Genomic DNA, 19,977 nt, shown 5'->3' with positions numbered 1-19,977 from the left:
TCTGGCAATCAGCAGCGTTTGCCGCACGGTCACTGTCCTGCAGCGGTGCAGAGCCGGGGATGCCCCCCGCGGGACACGCGGGTACTGGAGCCCTTCTCTGTGGGGTGAACACATTAGAAGAGATGGTAGTCACACACACACTTCATTCAATCATAAATACTATAGGTGGAAAAGACCTCTTTAATTGGGCTTGTTCCAGGGAGATTAAGTTTGGTTTTCTGTTAGATCAAGGAGATAGCTACCAGCAGAAGCACGAAAAGCAATTAACTTCTTAAAAGTTCAAATACATTCGATCGACGAAGGTAACATTAAACAAACGTTACGGATGCACAGTTAAGTATTCTGAAGTCAAAACCATCAAATATTCAGGAAGCACAACCAGCCTGTCCCTGCGATTCCCATACAGACCCAGAGGTTTCCCAGTCCCAGGTGGTGATGTGGGTCGGGCAGGAGCCACTGGCGGTGCTGCTCGTGGTGCTGCTCGTGGTGCTGCTCGTGGTGCCGCTGGCGGTGCCGCTGGCGGTGCTGCTGGCGGTGCCGCTTTGCTCCCAGGCTGTCCCTGGGGAATCCATCAGATTTGGCAAAACCACAGCACCGCGTCTGAGGTGGCGGCGTGGGCAAAGCCCACCTGTGAGCAGAGCCCGGGCTGATCCTCCCAGCACGGCCTGCGGACACGTCTCCGGCGGTCGGGGCAGGAGGGGCAGGGACCGCGCGGTGTCCCCACGGGGAGGTGACGCTGCGCCAGTATGCGGGGACACGGGGCTGCCAAAGGAGAGGTGAAGGGGGGGCATTTGGCACTAAAGTGTGGCACAACACCTGCAGTGGAAAACATCAAACAGTGTACAGAAAACACACAATTGCTTACGTATCAGTGGCCTGAGCCTGGGTAGCACACAAGGAAAGGAAACCCCCCAATCGCTCAGGGGTGACACCGGCCTGTGGAAGACGCTGCCCCAAACGTCGATGTTACCAATGCACTGGATACAGTGAACACAGGCCTCTGAAGAAGGAAACAGGAGAATGTGGAAAGTGTCTGCAGACATGCCCTGATGAATAATCACAGACAAAAATACCAGAAGGCTTATTAACTGATTTCTGGAGCCAACCAGCTAAACATGGTTAGGCATTAGAAGCCCTAACACGACAGAAGATGTATAGCAAAGAGAAGCTCTGATAAAACTGGTATGCACTGTAAGTCTTATTCTGCCACTGCTAAATTATCATCAGGTTTTATAATCACTTTATATGACAATTTTCTAAAATCAAGCTATGCTGCACCTACCATGGAAAAGGAGATATATATATATATATATATATATATATATATATATATATATAATGTAACAGGCAGAGTTTTTTTAAGAGCTGGCTCAAAATCTTGCTGCAAATATCTGGCACAAAGTGAGAAGAAAGGAAATATATTGGTATTATAAAACAGAATAAATGAGATGGCCCAGATAATTATAGACTTGTCAGTCCAACATCAATGCCAGAAAAAAATAACAGAACATCTGTTATGGAAGTTAATCAAGAGAGAGCTAAAAGAGAAAATATACTTGGTGCTGGTTTGCAAAACTGATTACCTCCTTTTTGGACAAGATTCCTGCTTTAGAAGCCTCACGTGATGTCCAAGGAAACTTCAGCAGCACCCACGGGCCAGCGTGGCTGTGCCCTGTGCCCATCCCAGGCCAGCGTGGCCGTGCCCTGTGCCCGTCCTTGCAGCCACTCCAAGTGGCATCTCCAGACTCCTTAATCAGCTGCCTTTTCATGCACTGGGTACGAGACACGACGAGGTTTTCTAGCAGCTTTGCGTGTCGCAGCGTGTCCTGCAGCGTGGTGACGCTGTGGCTGGGTGTCCTCGGCAGGTGACCGGGCTCTGATGGAGAGCGCGCTCCCCAGCGCAGGGCTGGGCTGACCCGGGCAGAGCGGAGCGGAGGGGTGAGCGTTGGGTAACCGGTGCAGGAAGCCTGGACTGCACGGGCAGGTCATCATTTTAACATGCCCATGTGCAGCCTCGCGTCCGAGAAGAAGATGCTTGTCTGTGAGACGGGGGTGTCTGTGTCTGGAATTGGTGCTTCTAGAACAGGTGTCAGGGTCAGAGCGGAGAGCGGGGGATGTGACAGCCTGGGGACACTCTCAGGGAGTGGAAATTGGGTGAGACGGGGGACTCTGCCCAGTGGGGTCGGGCGGGTGGGCATGGCTGGTGCAGCCCATCGTGATGGCGAGGGCCGGCCGCGCTGCTTCCTACGGCAAAAGTAATTAAAGATCCGACAAGCTTACCATGGACCTGGGGATTCTAAAATCAGGATAAGATTGATGTTTTCATTGTTGTTGGTTTTCAGCACTACTCTAGTTCCGTCAGACATTTGTTGAAGAACCTCTTGAGGCCTCTGTTAGGAAGGCAGCAACACTGGTACCTTCTGGCTTTATAATCTAGAAATCCATTAATCTGTGAATAAAGCACAGGCAGTGAATCTGAGCAGTTAGCAGGCTAAGTAGAAACTGAATTGTTGTGCTTTAATTGCAAATGAGGAAAAGCATGGTTATTATGAGACTTAACTTGACTTTGGGAAGAGCAATGGAGATTCTCAAGACAGGCATGCTCCTGTGACTAAGGAGGACCCATCAGAAAACACCGCCAACTTTCTGAATAAATCCCGGTTCTTATTCATGGGAAACGAGGAAAGGAGACAGACTGGGGATTAACGAGAACAGTTTCTAACGAATGGTGGTAATCACAAAGCAGCCTTGACTCCAGGGAAAGCAGCAGAGGGAAAAGTACAAGCTGAGCAGCAGCCCGCTTGGCTCAGCTCGCTGTCTGCCTGAACCCGGCGGCTCCTGGGAATGCCTGTGTGCTGACAACGGCATTGCAAACCTGCAGCTGCTGAAGCACCAACACCACGCTCGGCTCGGAGGAGGCGGCTGGCGAGGCACAGGGACCTCAGCACCTCCGGCCCGCCGGAGCATCCCGGGGACACGCGCCGGTGGCTCCCGCGCCCCACCTGTAGTGACAAGCCACAGGATGCAGTTTGAAAACAGGCTGAGGAGGAACAAGTAAATAACTGGATTAGAGTTTCAGACAGCTATGAGGCTCCAGGAAAAAAAAATTGTCATTATCATTATTCAGAAAAAAACCTAAACACAGACTGAAATATCTTCTCTACATTTTGTCCCAGCAGCAGATGTGTTGACCATCAGCTGGGGGTCCAGACAGCTTTCCAGGCTCTTCAGGCGCTGTGAATGACTTGCGTGGCTAAGCTGTGACTGTACCAAGCCAAGGGACGCGAGGCAGCCCTGTCGGCTTGTGACTGTGACTCCCGCATGAGACACCAGCAGACAGCAGCCCAAGGAGACGTCCTTCACCTCTGCACACGCGGCTGCTTTCCGAGCAGAATTCATGCTGCAAGGATTCTGGCAAAAACGCTGTTTCCTTGTATTCCCCAGCAAAACTAAAAGCAAGGCAGTGAAGCTCAGCTGAGGGTGTCCAGCACATCTGTCCCCGCACCGCCGGGACCCCCGGCCACCGCTGCACACCAGGCACTGTCTCAGCCCCTTCTCCTTGGGTCGGAAAGGCACCATATGGAACCTGAGCAGTCAGGGCAGGTTTTCCAAGTCTCCTCTTACAGTTTCACACATCATCAGAGTTCAGTATTTTGAGATTCTTCCACTGGGAAAAAACAAAATCATTTTTTTTTCCAAATAATTACTAGGATCAGGAGTTCAATATATAAGGTTTCCTGGTAGTATTAGGATGGACTTTTTTTGAAGTGCAAATCCATGGCAACAGAGTATTTGCCAAGAAATAACATAACACTTTTTTTTTCCCAACCCCAAATAAAATACGTCTCAGCTGCTCCAAAGCCCCAGGGAGCGAGGCCGATGTGCAGGGCCCAGCCCGAGGCACCGGTTCGGATGGTGTCCCACACCACAGCACGTACCCTGCCCGGGGACACAGCCCGTCCTGCCGTGCTGGCTGCTGAACGCCCTCTCTTTCCTGCATACAACTGAAAGGTCTGGATTTTGTTTCACAAGAAGTGAAAGCAAACACCTCCTATTCTGTGTTCTGGAAAAAGGAAAAAAGAAAGCAAGTGAATGCAGTGCCAGCGTTGGCTCTCCAGCGGTGACGGCGTTGGCTCTCCAGCGGTGACGGCGTTGGCTCTCCAGCGGTGACGGCGTTGGCTCTCCAGCGGTGACGGCGTTGGCTCTCCAGCGGTGACGGCGTTGGCTCTCCAGCGGTGACGGCGTTGGCTCTCCAGCGGTGACGGCGTTGGCTCTCCAGCGGTGCTGAGCAGAAACGTGCCCTGCTCAGGGGAACACGAGTGCAGCACAGGAAACCTCTCCAGCAGAAAACCTCCTTTCTTTCCTCCTCCATGGCCACAGCACCATGTCTGTCCCGAAGCTCAGAGTCAAACCTCGCTCCCCCCCAGGTGTGGGCCCTGCTGTGTGCACAGGATGGCACAGCCTTTAATGGCACTGCTTTGCCTTCCTACAGAACACTGTTCTGCTGCCTCTCCTCCCCGTTCCAGCAGTTCTCTGGAATTACATTGCAGCATCAGAGCCTTTCTGCTTGGATCTCTTTACTTAATTACTGAAAAAACCTTCCTGTACCAAATGACCCTACAGCCTCACGTCGCACAGCACAGAAGGACAAACACTGGGTTCCGCTGCGGTCTTGTCAGCAGCAACTCTCCCGGTGACATCCGGTGTCAAACACACCAGACTGCGGGGCAAGAGCCTCCTCGGAAAACAGGGGTCACTGGGGTGATGCTGGGCCCATTGTCCCGCCTGGCACACACCACCCCCAGCCGCACAGTGTCCCCTCCTCCTCTCTCCAACATAAGCCTCCCAGCAAAGTGGGATCTAGTTCTGGCAGGGTAATAAAGGCACCTGTTAATCATGTCTAAGTACTGCAATTAAGAGCTGACCTGATAAACAAAAGGCATGGGGGTTGCCTGATGTTTATTCTGCTTTTGGTGTTGATATTTAGTTTGCTCTTTGTTTATTTTAATCTGTTTTAGTAAACTCTACCTCAATTCTCATTTGCAATGCAAAGGCAGGGAGAAAAACAAGAAAACAAAAGGGTGGGAGGGCTGGCAGCCCTTCCCAAACCCTCAAACCCTCAGATCTCAGCCATGGAAACCACCCTCCCCACCACACCCTCGCTGGGCTGGGCCTGGCTGGGCTGGGCTCAGGGGAGCGTTGAAACACCCCTTGCGGAGTGGCCTAGCTGGGCTATGCAGTCGTACTGTGTTTGGGGCCTTCTCAAATACGTTTAAACCTGGCTTTCACATGCCGAGCGCAGGCAGCGCACGCTGCTGGTCCCTCGTTGCTCTCAGAGGAGGCACGGACCCGCGTTCCTCCAGCGGTGTTCCAGCAGCGGCCCCTCGGCGGCTGCAGCAGCGCCGGCTGGGATGAAGCACGGCATCCTTTGGAATGCAGCATGCTCCTGGCAGAAAGGTCATTAACCCTGCTTTACAGAGCTGTGCCAGCTGAGTGCTCAGTGCAGTGGTTGCAGAATTGTCATCACCAGAGTTTCTTTTCATTATAGCCCCAGAGTAATGAAAACATAATTACTTCACTTGCAGCAAACCAGATCCCATAGCGGTGCACCTGAAGAGTGTTTCGTTTCCAGCCGTCCTCCTCAGGCTTCTCCACAGCGTTGCAGGCGGTGATGCAGGGCTGGGGGTCAGCCAAGCCGGTTGCCTTTGCAACAGCTCTGTTATCACTCACTAAATTTCAAGCAGTCATTCCTTTGCCCTTACGCTTGGGTAAGAACTCTGAACTTGCAGCAAGGCTTCAAATCAATATTGCAGCCAGCAGGCAGGATTACCGCCTGCCTTTCCACCCTTGCTGTCACAGAATCCGCACCTTTGCACTCCACCCAGAAGTCATGGGAAGGAATCGCCTGCACCCTCCGTGAAAGACAAACAGCACCGACCACAGCAGCACAACTGCTCTGGTTCAAAGCAGCACGTGGTTTTGCATCCATGGAAGGACTCACACTGATAATGCTGTAGATGTGCACGACGCATGCACTCAAATGAGCACTGAGCAGAGCACGCCATATCCCACACTGTGCACAGTGAGCAGGTTTTCAGTGCTAAAGGCACCATGGGTTTCTTTTCATTTTCTTGTAAACAACATTTTAAGGTAGTCATAGAGTCAAGAAGGCAAAAAGCCACTTGCATCCAGCATTTACTTTCAGAATTAGACTAGGTGAAGTTTAGGCTGTACAAGAGAAGCTCCTTTTATCACATCTGCCCAACACACTGTTCATCTTGGCTGGTACTTCTGGGTACAGCTGGGGACTTCTAAACCAGCTGATACCTGGACGTGCCAGTCTCTCTGCTGCGTATCTCAGTATTACATTTTCTTACCTTTGCATTTGTGAGTTATCTTACCAGAGGAGACAAGCGGTGACATTTTTCAAACAGCATCAGTAAAAAACCACAAGCCTCCTGGGAGGGGAGGAGGTGATGCTTCCTCCCTCTTTCTGCAGGAGGAGGTGATGCCTCCCAGCTGCATCCCAGAGGGGCTCCCGCCCTCTGCAACGAGGTGCAAGGGTGCTGCATCGTGCTCTGTGTGCTGAGCTCTGCTCCTCGGGGTTTGCCTGATTCGCCTCGTCTCCTGCCTCCAGAGCTGCACCTGTGCTGGGCAGAGCCACCATCGCCAGCCACGCACGCTGCGCCACAGCCCCAGCCCAGCGACCCGCGGGGCCGGCAGCTCGGAACACCGTGCACCTGCACCTGCAGCCTCTCCCATGAACACCCCCCGCAAAAACGTTTGCAGACCTGGGGTGCGGGGCAGGCGGCAGCGACGCCCCGAGAGCTGCCCGAAGCTCCGCGATTCAGCACAGGCAGAACTCCCCAAAGGCTGTGCACAATTCGTTCATTGCCATTGCAGATAACGCTGAGCTTTGCAGAGGAATTCAGATGGTATATGTGATAATCTAGGTGATATGTGTGATTTAAAGTACTGAAGAGCCTCAGAGTAAAAGGGAAAAAAAAGGAGTGGAGGAGAGGAAAAAATCCGAGTGAGCAAAAAACAAACAGAAAAAGCTAAAGTAAACACAGAGAAAAGGAGCATTCAATTTCAACCTCATAGAGCAGAAAGCGTTAGTAAATAGATGCTTGAGGCTACAGAACAATAAAAAGACATAAAAGGCACAGAGACATTGTTTCTTTTATAACAAAATAATTAATACTATTATTCTGTTGGCCTCGGTTGAACTTTCAGAGATTCAGGCAGCAAATTCCTCATGTTGTAACACCTTTGCAGAAAGAACAGTACTGCATCACTTGATACTGCTGTTGCTGCCTTTGCAAGCAATACACCAACTTTCTGAATTCCGTCCCCACGTAATAAGACAAGCTGTTGTGACAGCGAGACATATGCATCTAGCACCTAAAGAGCTCAGAAAACCACCTGTCTGGGTTCCTTCATCATTTAATGGATTACAAAGGAAATAAAATACAGTGCTTTCTCCAGGCAAAATGCTTTAGAAGGTGCTAATGGTTTGGAAGGTTTGAATACGCTTGTTTTTTCGCTTGGTCAGGTAAGGATAAGGTTATATAAAAAAGAAACATAAATGAAATAACAAGAAATGCAAAGCATTCTGCCCATGCCGTGTGGCCGCACGGTCACTCACGGGCAGTGGGTCTCAGGAGAACCGCTCAGGCCAGCTCTGTGAGCCTCCCGGGCGCCGCTCCGCAAACCGCCCGCTGTGCGTGAGCAGGGGCAGCCAGCAGCTGCGGCAGCTGTGGGCTCAGGCAAAGCGTCAGTCCTGGCTCCCAGGTGAGTTTTCCTGCAGCACTGAGGGTGAGCTGCACCCAGAGACCTGGACCCCCGTGAGCACCCGAGGAGCGTGTCTGGATCCCCCGTGAGCACCCGAGGAGCGTGTCTGGATCCCTTGTGAGCACCCGAGGAGCGTGTCTGGATCCCCCGTGAGCACCCGAGGAGCGTGTCTGGATCCCCCGTGAGCACCCGAGGAGCGTGTCTGGATCCCTTGTGAGCACCCGAGGAGCGTGTCTGGATCCCCCGTGAGCACCCGAGGAGCGTGTCTGGATCCCTCGTGAGCACCCGAGGAGCGTGTCTGGATCTTCCATGAGCACCCGAGGAGCGTGTCTGAACCCCTGTGAACACCTGAGGAGCGTGTCTGGACCCTCTATGAACACCTGAGGAGCGTGTCTGGACCCCCGTGAGCACCCGAGGAGCGTGTCTGAACCCCTGTGAACACCCGAGGAGCATGTCTGAACCCCTGTGAACACCCGAGGAGTGTGTCTGAACCCCTGTGAACACCCGAGGAACGTGTCTGAACCCCTGTGAACACCCGAGGAGCATGTCTGGATCCTCCATGAGCACCCGAGGAGCATGTCTGGATCCTCCATGAGCACCCGAGGAGCGTGTCTGGATCCATCGTGAACACCCGAGGAGCGTGTCTGGACCCCCATGAACACCCGAGGAGCGTGTCTGAACCCCTATGAACACCCGAGGAGCGTGTCTGAACCCCTGTGAACACCCGAGGAGCGTGTCTGGATCCCCCGTGAGCACCCGAGGAGCGTGTCTGAACCCCTGTGAACACCCGAGGAGCGTGTCTGGATCCCTCGTGAGCACCCGAGGAGCGTGTCTGGATCCCCCGTGAGCACCCGAGGAGCGTGTCTGGATCCCTCGTGAGCACCCGAGGAGCGTGTCTGGATCTTCCATGAGCACCCGAGGAGCGTGTCTGAACCCCTGTGAACACCTGAGGAGCATGTCTGGACCCTCTATGAACACCTGAGGAGCGTGTCTGGACCCCCGTGAGCACCCGAGGAGCGTGTCTGAACCCTTGTGAACACCCGAGGAGCATGTCTGAACCCCTGTGAACACCCGAGGAGCGTGTCTGAACCCCTGTGAACACCTGAGGAGCGTGTCTGGACCCCTGTGAGCACCCGAGGAGCGTGTCTTGACCCCCATGAACACCCGAGGAGCGTGTCTGGACCCCCGTGAGCACCTGAGGAGCGTGTCTGGACCCCCATGAACACCCGAGGAGCGTGTCTGAACCCCTGTGAACACCCGAGGAGCATGTCTGGATCCTCCATGAGCACCCGAGGAGCATGTCTGGATCCTCCATGAGCACCCGAGGAGCGTGTCTGGATCCATCGTGAACACCCGAGGAGCGTGTCTGGACCCCCATGAACACCCAAGGAGCATGTCTGGACCCCCGTGAGCACCCGAGGAGCGTGTCTGGACCCCCGTGAGTACCCAAGGAGCATGTCTGAACCCCTGTGAACACCCAAGGAGCGTGTCTGGACCCCCGTGAGCACCCGAGGAGCGTGTCTGGACCCCCATGAGCACCCGAGGAGTGTGTCTGGACCCTCTATGAACACCCGAGGAGTGTGTCTGGACCCTCTATGAACACCCGAGGAGCGTGTCTGAACCCCCGTGAGCACCCAAGGAGCGTGTCTGGACCCCCGTGAGCACCCGAGGAGCATGTCTGGACCCCCGTGAGCACCTGAGGAGTGTGTCTGGACCCCTGTGAGCACCCGAGGAGCGTGTCTGGGTCACCGTGGGCCCTGCTCCTGGCCGGGGCTGGGCCAGCACAGTCAGATCGTACCCTCAGCTCTATTGGAGACCAGTCCTGCTGAGATGCATAACGTATGTATCCCCACTGCTCATGTATATGTATGCATGTACGAGTGTATTTATACACTACATGTGTTCGATGGAAAGAGTTGAAATTCTGCAGTCGGCAGTGTGGTGGGTGGTGGCAGCTGAGAATTTCAGAACACTTGAAAAGTTTCTATTCAGCAGTTATTTTATTTCCTATTTGAGATAAAAGGCCATGGGCCCAGTCACAAGAATAATATATTCTGCATGCTGAGACTTTAGCTTTTATTCAAAATATATAATTTTATAGTGAGCGACATTTTCTAGAGAGATTTATTAAACAGCAAAAGCAGTGCCACTTAGAGTCATGTAGAAACACATTGAAGCAATGTACTTCTGAGAAGCAGGTTACTGGATTTTCAGCCAGAGACGCAGAATTTCTTCACAGGTCCCAAGCAGCCTAGGGTTGGATTAACTGTTGATGTTGTTCACCACAATGACCTTTCCCTCAAAATGAGCCCTGAAGATTAGGTATCAGCTTGCCATAGAGCTTTGCCTTTGTCCACTGTGCTGATAACTGCATAGCTCACCACTGGCACTGCATAGCCCACCACTGGCACTACATAGTTCATATCATTTGTTCCATAATTACATATTAAAATATTCCAAAGTGGACACAAAGCAGTAGCAACAGAGACTTGTCTGGTGTACACCATGGGTTTCCAAAGAACATTAGACGTATTTCAGCGGATGACATCTTTTTCCTTCCCCAGTGACTAAATATTTCACACCAGTGTTTCCTTCAGGCTGAGCTGCTGCCCCAGCAGCGACTGCTGCTCCTGCGCTGGGTGTCCCCAGCCATGTCCCCAGCCGGGACGCGCTCCAGCGTGGCCTGGCCAGCAGCGAGGGCTGGAAGGGCCGTCTCCCGCTCGCAGGCTGGGCTGCTCCTCACCGGTGCCCGCACACCGGCTTTCTCACACCCGGGGGTTTTGCTGCATCCTGGACATCTTGCCGTTCACCGGGCTCCAGGTCCTGCTCCGAGCGGCTGCTGCTGAGCCCGTCATCCCCAGCTTCGCTCTGCAGGCAACTCCTTCCTGTTCTGCTCTGCTCCCAGGAAATACGGAACTTTCCATTTGTCCCCACTGAAGCGGACACTGGCTTTTTCATCTTTTTTTCCAGTTCATCTGGTTGAAGACAGGCCAGAAAATTTCCTCCAGAGCCTCCAGCACCCACTGCAGAGAAGCTGAGACAGGGCACGCTGTTTCTCCAAATGACATGCAGCCTCATGTTAAAAAGCTCAGACGATAAGAATTCACTCGTATCTCTGGGAAAAGGCAGGATGAAGAGTGCTTGCAGCTTATCTAGCCCTCTCCCAGCCTTGTGTTTTGCCTACAGACGTGGCAGCCGGTCGCGGTCGCTGCCTGTGCTGCTGTGCACCCGGGTTCCACGCAGCCTCCAGATACCTGCAGCGGGCGCTGATTCACCCTTCCTCTGAAATGCAGATTTTTCAGAGCCCTCTGCATTTTGAAGCTCTTTCTGAATCACTTGGTTTTAATTTTTCTCTAGTCCAAGTGAGATAAAAGCAGTTACTTTTTAGTAATAAGAAATTACTTCTCCTCCTCAGTCCCCTCAGTAATTCAGCAGAGCGAGCTAAGGGCAGCCCTGCGCCCTCCACCAGCACACGAGCATCCTGACATTGACTTCACGGCAGCATTTTTGCATAAGTTGCACGTTATACATCTGCTGCCAGAAAAGACGAGTTTCTTAGGCCCTCTGTCCCACAACAGTATGGAAATGCTAAAAATCTAGAGGAAATTCTCTAAACAGTGAACTTTCTTCAACAGCCCTGAGCAAGCCGTGTTTCTGCAGGACCCTGGGGCCGAGCCGGCAGAACATGGGGTGACGCCACCCTTGTGCTACCCTGAAAAACAGAAGCAAGATGGATGAGTGACTGCACTTAACCTCCAAGGCTCACAGCTTTCTGGTCGTCAAAACAAAGATGGGGTAAAAAAGGAACAGTTTAAGGGCAAACGCCAAGTCAGTTACCAACCCACCACTTTGAAAGTGATTCTTCTACATAGCTGGCATTTTATATCAAGACAGCTTATTTTTCACTTGCGCGGCGTGTAGCTGTTCAAAGATGAACCTGGTTTTCCTCACAAGAGTTACACAGTGATGGAGTTTTCTTTCAATTCAGTGCACAAAGATTAAGATTTTAGTTGGCATAAAGTGAAAAATTAGTCCAATTTGCACAGTAATTAGTGGTTCCAGGTGCCACAGGTGCTGCTTCCTGTGCTTACTATGCCCCATTTCCTCGGAGCATTTTCCGCTCCGCAGCATCAATCTCACCGTGCTCTTGTCTCTGGCAGGTTCGATATATCTCTGCTGAATCTGCTCCCTTCAGCTCCCTGAGCTCTGCTGTGCGGAGGCTTTCACGCTTTTTGCATGATGTTGGTGATTGGTTTCTTACCCATTCGGTTTATTTTAGATGTCTTTAAAAATCACTTTAATCACTCCTCTTCTGACAGGAGTCATCTCTGACGTCTGACTGGACCAGCTCAGCGAGGCAGCGGAATCATTATTTCAGCGGCGAATGTCTGATATCACTCCAGGACTCTTGTCGGGCCGACGTTCCCTGCCAGAACATGGACACAGCACCTGTACCTCATGGACACACCTGATTGCGACGTCTGCAGCACTGAGACAAGCGGTGCTGGCAGCCCGGGCAGGACCGCAGAGCATCCTTCAGGGACCCTGCAAACGCCCCGGAGCCGCACTCCTCGCGGTCTCCAGCTGCCCTTCAGTCGTCGTGGTGGCACAAGGTGTCCTGCTGTGAAGTTTTCTTGCAGATGTGTGTTGCTGTGTTTTCAAGCACAATTCTGGTTGTCGCACTTTGTGCCAAAGCCAGGCTAATAAAGCATCACAGCTCTCCTAATGCTGATATTTGAGGCAAACCTCTGATCAGAGTGACCACCAACTACTCATAGTGTTCCGTAACACTTTAATCTATGCACAACCAAAGCCTAATTATTGCCAAACACCCTTTTGTGGAACAGCCACCTTGTAAGCTCTGCTTTAGCTCAAAAGAGGAAGGCTGAATAATCCACCCCTGGCAGGGCAATGAAACCATCTTTGATTATCATCTCTAAAAGTGCCACCAGTTGCTGCATGGAAGGCGATAACCGAAGAACAGTGCAAGGAAAAGCCTGTCTCTGTGCTATTTTTGATTATGAAGCGGATCTGGCATCACCAGGCTGTCATGAGATGATGAGCAGTTTTCACGATGTGTCTGGGCAGCAGATCCGCGATGGGACGCCTGCAGAACTGCTCAGCTGAAGGCACTGAAGGTGTTGCTTTGGTTCGGTTGGACTTTCACCGTGGCCCTGGGCGAGCTCAGCCGCACAAACCGTGGAGCCGCAGCAAGACTCTTCCAGAGCCTGGAACAAGGAACAGCCTACAGACGCTGCATCGCCCACGTTTGCCATCTTCTGTTTCTAAAGCATAACAATGGCTGCAGAATGCTGAATCTTTGAGAACACGTCTCATCATGCCAACAATAACCAGTCCTCTGCTTTGGCCACTAAGCTGGAATCATTTGAGGGGAAAAGCACTTGTGTCTGTTGTCTCACACTTGTTCAAGAATCCACTCCAAAATGTCATCATCTTCTAAACAGATTATACACCCAACCCCCAGAAAGTCTCACAAAGAGGTTTAGCCAGCTGATAAGTTCCAGAAAGATGAACCAAAGTCTTAACAAGTGGAGGCACAAAGCAGAAGGACATGGAATGTTCTGCTCCCCAGGGTCAGGAGCAGTTTGCAGACTACATGGTGCAAAGTCCAAACTGATTCTCCACTTGTTACTCTTCCTGCGAAGTGACCCAGACGTCCAGGGCTGTCTGGATCTGTGCACAGAGAACTACGTAAACATTTTTAAAGATACCCCAGTGGTAAAAACGCGGCTGTCATCATGGCTGCAGGGAAGGAGCGTCCAAAGTCAACCGCGTCCCAAACCAGACGCTTGTGGAGATCCCTCCTGCCTGACTTGTCTGGGACTGGAAACCTCGGCAGCAGGGGCTGCCCTTTGCCGCTGTTTTGCGTTGCTGGAGCACTTCAGCTGTCAAAGAGGCCACAATGCTGCTGAAAACCCACACATTGTAGACGACATCAAGGTACATCTGCGCGGTGCTGGATCTGCTCTCCCGCCTGCAGCTGTCAATACTTGCTGGTACAATTGATTCCACCAGGGTGATGCTGACAGATATAGATCGTTCCCAAGAACAGCAGATGCATGTGATCTAGCAGTTTTCATACCAGACTTCCTTTCCCAAATCAGAACATAGATTGTTTTTAAAAAAGAGCAATGCAGTTAAGAGCTGAACACGCTATTACAAGAATGATCCCTGCTCTCCAGTACGCGTGCTCAGCCTTCGAGAGCTGCAAACAAGCCAGAGGCAAGTAGCAAGAAGTCCTCATCAGGATAGTAGGTAGGAGTTTTAGAGTTGCCTCTTTCCTAAAGAATGGCATTATAATTAAACATTGAAGTATTTTCTGAATCCAGTTTTCTAGGTTTCACATAACAGAAATTCTGCACAAAGACCACATCAATTAAAGACAGAAACCAGCGTTATTTATCGAGGTCCCACTTTCAGACAGGTACATACTAGTCCTCAACCTGCTGCAGGGGAAGCAAGTGGCAGACCCCCTCTGTGAAAATGAAAGGATTTTCAGGGAAATGCCAGCACACCCATCCATTGTTGTCCCTTCTTTTGCCAGACCGGTGGTTTCCTTGGCTCCACCAGGCCTCCTGCTGCTCTGCCACCTTCCCGCAGGGCAATGTCTGGAGGAGGCGCCAGCAAAGCTCACGGCTTCTCCGGGCGGCAGTGCCCAGGGCTGGCTGCGCGTGGGGCCAGGCGGGATGGGGACGGGTTCTGTGTGTCCTCTGTGATGCCCTGCGGGAGCAGCCGCAGCGGGGAATCGCGCTCGCGTTCCTTCGGCGGAGCCGGCAGCGGTGCCCCCAGCCCAGGCTCCGCGGACACAAAGCGCTCGAGGGGCAGCTCAGCCTGGGGCTGCCTTCAGCTCCCGGGGTGGCAGGTGGGACGAGGGCCTGACCCGCGCCCTGCAGAGCTGCTGCACGTGCCGCCGGGCTGCCAAGGGTTGCCACACATTTTCCAATACGCTTTTGATCCCTTTGGGGTTGGTTTGTTTGTTTGTCCGGTCATTAATGGGATCACCTGAAGACTGAAAGGAAATCCGAAAAATTAATTTAAATGACCTTCCAGGAAACGTCAACTGCTCCAGCAAATCTGCCTCGAGTTTCCACCACAAGGTGGTGAGCAGGCAGATGAAGCGCAGAATTGTCATGCACATCTACACATTAAATTATTCATCTTAATTGGTATCTAACGCTTTGCAATATTTGTTAATTTTATAAGAATATATTCATTTTTTTTCTCTCGTGGAGGCAAACGCCATTGAAATATTAGAAAATGAAATAAGAAAAAGGATATGTTATGCTTCTTGTCGTAAGAATATTCACTGGAGACACACAAAGTTTTAATGTTAATGTCTCTGCATCACTACTCCCTGCATGTGAAAATAGGTTTGGAAATGCTTGAAAGGTTAAAGCTTTTGCAAATTATGAAACCAGACCATTTTGGAGCTATAAATCCTGCTCATCTGGGATAGTTGTTCTTGTGTAAAGCCTCATGTTTTCTTGAGAGACTGAGCTGAATATTTATGCTTAGCACATCAAACATGAGGAAGGCACAGAGGTTCACTTGTCTGCAGTGGGTGTTTAAGAGTATTCTGTTTATAATTAAATCTAGAAATTATAATTAGTCACTTATCCAAACCAAAGTGCCCAATTTTTCCCCATTTACCTTACCAGTGCAGGACTGGTGTTAGCTCACCGGTTGCCCCGGAGCAATGGCTTTGTAAATCCAGCTTCTGTAATTTATGATTTAATTACGGCCCGGTGCCTCCCGTGGCCCCTCTTCTCCGCCAGTGCAGAAGCTGCCTCGGACAGGTGCCCTTGCTGGTGCAGGAGCTGGTGAGCCAGAACACGAGACTCTGGAACCACCCGCCAGCAGCCAAAGCCCCAGAGCCCGCGAGAAGGGCCGACCCAGCGCACCGGAGGGTTTACGGTGACACGGGGGGGTTGTGCCCAGGGGATGTAACAGCAGCCTCGCCAAACTCGCTCCCTCGCTATGGAGGGAAATAGTTGTACCTGGCCCAGAGGAGAGCCGGGGGGGAGCACAGGGACCGTGAGAAAGGTCATGAGCCAGCAAATGAGCACAGGAGGGGAGCAAGCATCCTGACCAGCGGCTGAGGAGGCGTTTGAGGACAGCATGGGTGCCAGCTGTGGTGAGAATATCGGTTCCATGTCTGAGAGGGGTGCGCAAATGGCTTTGGGAGGCTGATGAAGCACAGCTGGTTGTGATCAGCAACCGGGGATGGTGGCGTTTGCCAGGAAGCACCCGAGGAAGACACCTCTCTGGTTGGGGCCACGCGGTGCCGCTGGGCTGAGCTGTGTGCTCTGCAGCAGCACCCACAGCACGGGCAGCAGCGCCATGCGGTCCCAAACCAGCCGCTGCTCAGACCTCCCCCGTGTGGTCCCAAACCAGCCGCTGCCCAGACCTCCCCCGTGTGGTCCCAAACCAGCCGCTGCCCAGACCTCCCCCGTGTGGTCCCAAACCAGCCGCTGCCCAGACCTCCCCCGTGTGGTCCCAAACCAGCCGATGCCCAGACCTCCCCCCGCTGTCTGAAACGCAGCCCTGCTCACCCTGTGCCTCACCATCCCCGCGTTTGTTTTACAGGCCATGTCAACACCTCAACTCTCACACAAGCAATTCTGTAGAAGCCTTCTGGCTTTTGCCAAATATGGTTTTCTGTGGTTTTCATTTCTTCTTAAATAAACACCTTCCTCATATAGTGAAACAAAATACAAAGAGAGGAAAAAAAGAAACAAAACAAACACATACACACAAAAAACAACAAAAAACCCCCACACCCACCAGCCTCTTCACAAACACCTCCAACAACCAGCACGTATTTCTGGCTCTTGTGACTTTCATAAGTCAGAGCAGAACGTATAGATTTATCGATTTGGCTGTTGCAGGGGGATTTGTAAACACTCTCTTGGCTCAGAGCAGGCTTTCGGCATCTCTCCTGGTCTTACTGTTGCTTTCCAAACCAGAAACGCAATAATTCAAGCCTCTGTTTGGGAAGTTTAACCTGTCATGTACCACCGTGTCCCTTCTGCCGCTCCTGGACTTTCTGGCTCAGATTTGGGGAACACAACAGCCCGTTTCTCCCTGGTTTGTCTTTCATGTCCTGTCTCTCATTCACCTTAACAGAACACGAGCAGAATGCATACACGGAAAAGCATCCGAATACTGAAAAATCACACCTACATGTCACACTGAAAACAAACGCTTCCTTTCAAAACCGCATTCGCTCACCTGCAGAACAAACTCTGCTCTTCCCACTCCTGAGCCCGTTTCTCTCTCCCCTGCAGGCAGAGGTGGCAGCACGTCCCACCCTCATCCTGGCAGGCGACATGGAGCAGCGATGGGGCACCCAGAGACTGACACCAGAAAACAAAATCGTATTTAATTCACAAAGGAGCATTTAATGCCCCTGCCAGTGATGCAGTCGGTGTTGTACTGCAGAGCAACAGAAATAAAGACTTTTTTTGTTGCTGCTGGGAACAGAACCTGCCTGTGGCATCTTGCCAGGGGTCACTGCTTCCCAGCTGGGCCCCCTAAATTCACCGCAACACAGAACCACGGCACCAGCTTCAAAAATCCAGATGCAGGAGTCTTGCACTGAACCCATCTCTCTGTTTTTTGCTAGAACACAAGGGATGGGGATGCAGAGAAGTTCTTGAGCCATAGATCTAGGAGCCTCTTTCCACGAGAAGTGCTCCAGCACTTTACCCCAGACACAGCTGGCTGAAGGTCCTGCTCCCACACGCAGCTTTTCTCCACTTGCAGCAGAAACCATGGTCTGGAACCACCAGACTGTCTGCTTCCATGTCACGAGCAGTCCGCTCTTGTCACACCGAGATGGAGAACGAAGTCTCATGGCACAGCTCTGAACAAGCCGGATTCCTCCTCCCTGTGCGAGATGGGGGGAGAAGCATTTTCTCGGGAGGAAGGGGAAGGTCTGGCTGTGTGTGGGAAACCCAAACACCCACCTGCCCGGGATCCCTTAATAGAATTGTACCTCTCTGTCAAGGAGCAGAAACACAGTAATTTAACACGCAAAATCAATTATACCGTGGAAATAGCAAAGCTCATGAATGCAACGTTGTTAAAAAGTGTTTTCACATAGTACAAGAAGTAGCTGTAAAAGCAGATTGTGAGTTTTTAGAAACATGGCTGTTAGCAGATGAAGTCTCAGCCAGTAGCAGGCAACAGCCAAGTAGGAGCATTATCACTATCATCCCTAATTTAGGAAAACATTCTTGAAGAAATTGCTCCAGCCAAATGTGTGTAACATTTGGCTCCAATTTAAATCTCACCTAAACCGATATGTTGTAGGCAAGGCAGGATGGAATTTGGTATCTTTGGTCTAAAAACTACTAAGCTTAAGTGCATCTTGGTTTGGCAACCACCCTTTGTAGCGGGCTGGTGGGAAGTGGAGGGTCCGTGTGCCTCTGGGCCCAGCCCACCTTCCGGACCCCGGCGCAGTGGGGGCTCCTGGCCCCAGCCACCCTCCCAGCCCCTCGCCGTGATTTGCTCTCATAAGCCTCTGCGCCACTCAAGGCCTTCAGCCCCATCCCGGGCACGTTGCACCGTCCGAAACGGCTGCCTTGGCTCCGGCTCCCGAGTGGTTCATTCTGGCTTTCAGCCCAGCTCCGTCCTTGACAACATCCAGCAGCTTTCATATCTGCAGGACAAATTCAGATTTTTCTTTTTCATGCTTTGTTATGGAGATCGCCACAGTGCAGAGCAATTAAAAACTGAACAGCAGCAACATGGCAAAGGTGAAAATGCAGTGTGTGTCTTGGGGACAGACAGTATTTCCCCACCATTTCAAGATGTTTTGGATCATCTGGCTTCTTCCTGGGAGGGCAGACCTTTGCTCCAGTGCCGGGACCGCAGGTCTGCAGGCTCCCCTCTGTCTGGATGGTCCCACCTGCACGTCCGGCTGCAGGCGCTCCCCTCATCTCACCAAGTGCTGGGAGCCACAGGGGCCTTTCACTGCAATGGCCACCAAGGAAGCTTGCCCTGGAACAGCCTGCCCCAGAACAGCCTGCCCCGGAACAGCCTGCCCCGGAACAGCCTGCCCCGGAACAGCCTGCCCCGGAACAGCCTGCCCTGGAACAGCCTGCCCTGGAACAGCCTGCCCTGGAACAGCCTGCCCTGGAACAGCCTGCCCTGGAGCGGAACAGCCTGTGCTGGAGCGGAACAGCCTGCGCTCCCGCGCAGAGCCGGAGCAGCTCAGCGAGACGGTTCTTCAGCCTGCATCACCCGGGGACGAGCAGCTGCCCCATCCCTGGGGACATCCCAGGCCAGGCTGGACGGGGCTCTGAGCAACCTGAGCTGGTGACGATGTCCCTGCTCATGGCAGGGGGACTGGGGACTGGGAGAGGGCCCTTCCAAACTACCCCATGAAATGCACATTTCCTACCTGGAGTATCTCACCCCATAAATGCCTACATGCCACCCACTGGTCACATCCCACAGTGTTCCTCCATTTTACTCTCAGATGGCAGCATTTCAGCAAGGATAAAGGCACACAAGTGGTGATTTGCTTATGTGGTCAAGGCAAATCCCACAAGAGGCAATAAGAGCATTATACGAACAAAACTATTAGTGAAAATTCATATTGATAATAACGTATGAGAATCACACACACATATGGAAATCAGAGAACTTAAAAACTTCGTCTCCAAGAAAAGCATGGTTTTGTTATATCAGTCTTTCACACTTAGTTCTGCCTACCATTTTGGAGAAAAGTTGATTTAAAAATACAGCATTGATTTAAAAACACAGCATATCCACGTACCTTGAAAGAACTCAAAAATAAGGGCAGGAAACAGGCTGTAAAGTGTTAATACATAGGAAGCTCTTTGCAACATAAAATTATTAATTTGTGCAATAACTGCATAATTAATACTTGGTCTCATCTCATCCTCTTTCAAACATATTCCCATATTGCACAGAAGTTGTTGGTTAATGAATTAAACAGTTTGATGATGATGAATCACAATTTTTCCTATCAATATTAAAATATTGCCAGCGGTGTGTTTTTCAGTTTGGGTCATGAAAGTTTAAATCGTAATATTGTCAAAAATGTAGACGTGATGTTTTCCCAGCCTCGGTGCAAAATCAGAAGAGCCCAAGTTTGGTTTCCAGATTTGCGGGTGTTGGACTATTTTTATT

The 19,977-nt window shown here is 51.7% G+C and overlaps 1 long non-coding RNA gene across 3 annotated transcripts; it reads right to left on the bottom strand.

Annotated features, from left to right (window-relative positions):
- Nucleotides 1–9,775: 9,775 nt before the first annotated feature.
- LOC110360624 (uncharacterized) lies at nt 9,776–18,852 on the bottom strand. 3 transcript variants are annotated; one of them, XR_010472658.1, is made up of 4 exons: nt 16,368–18,852; nt 15,813–15,944; nt 15,466–15,632; nt 9,776–14,824 (listed from the first exon to the last, which is right to left on the bottom strand). It is a non-coding gene; the product is annotated as an uncharacterized LOC110360624 (long non-coding RNA). The 3 variants fall into 3 exon arrangements; XR_002416660.2 differs by lacking the exon at nt 15,813–15,944; XR_010472659.1 differs by lacking the exon at nt 15,813–15,944 and having other exon boundaries at nt 15,496–15,632.
- Nucleotides 18,853–19,977: the final 1,125 nt, after the last annotated feature.

The sequence above is a fragment of the Columba livia genome, chromosome 5 (genome assembly GCF_036013475.1).
Source record: "Columba livia isolate bColLiv1 breed racing homer chromosome 5, bColLiv1.pat.W.v2, whole genome shotgun sequence".
In the NCBI taxonomy this organism is placed as follows: domain Eukaryota; kingdom Metazoa; phylum Chordata; class Aves; order Columbiformes; family Columbidae; genus Columba; species Columba livia.
This window is presented reverse-complemented; position numbering and strand designations above follow the sequence as displayed.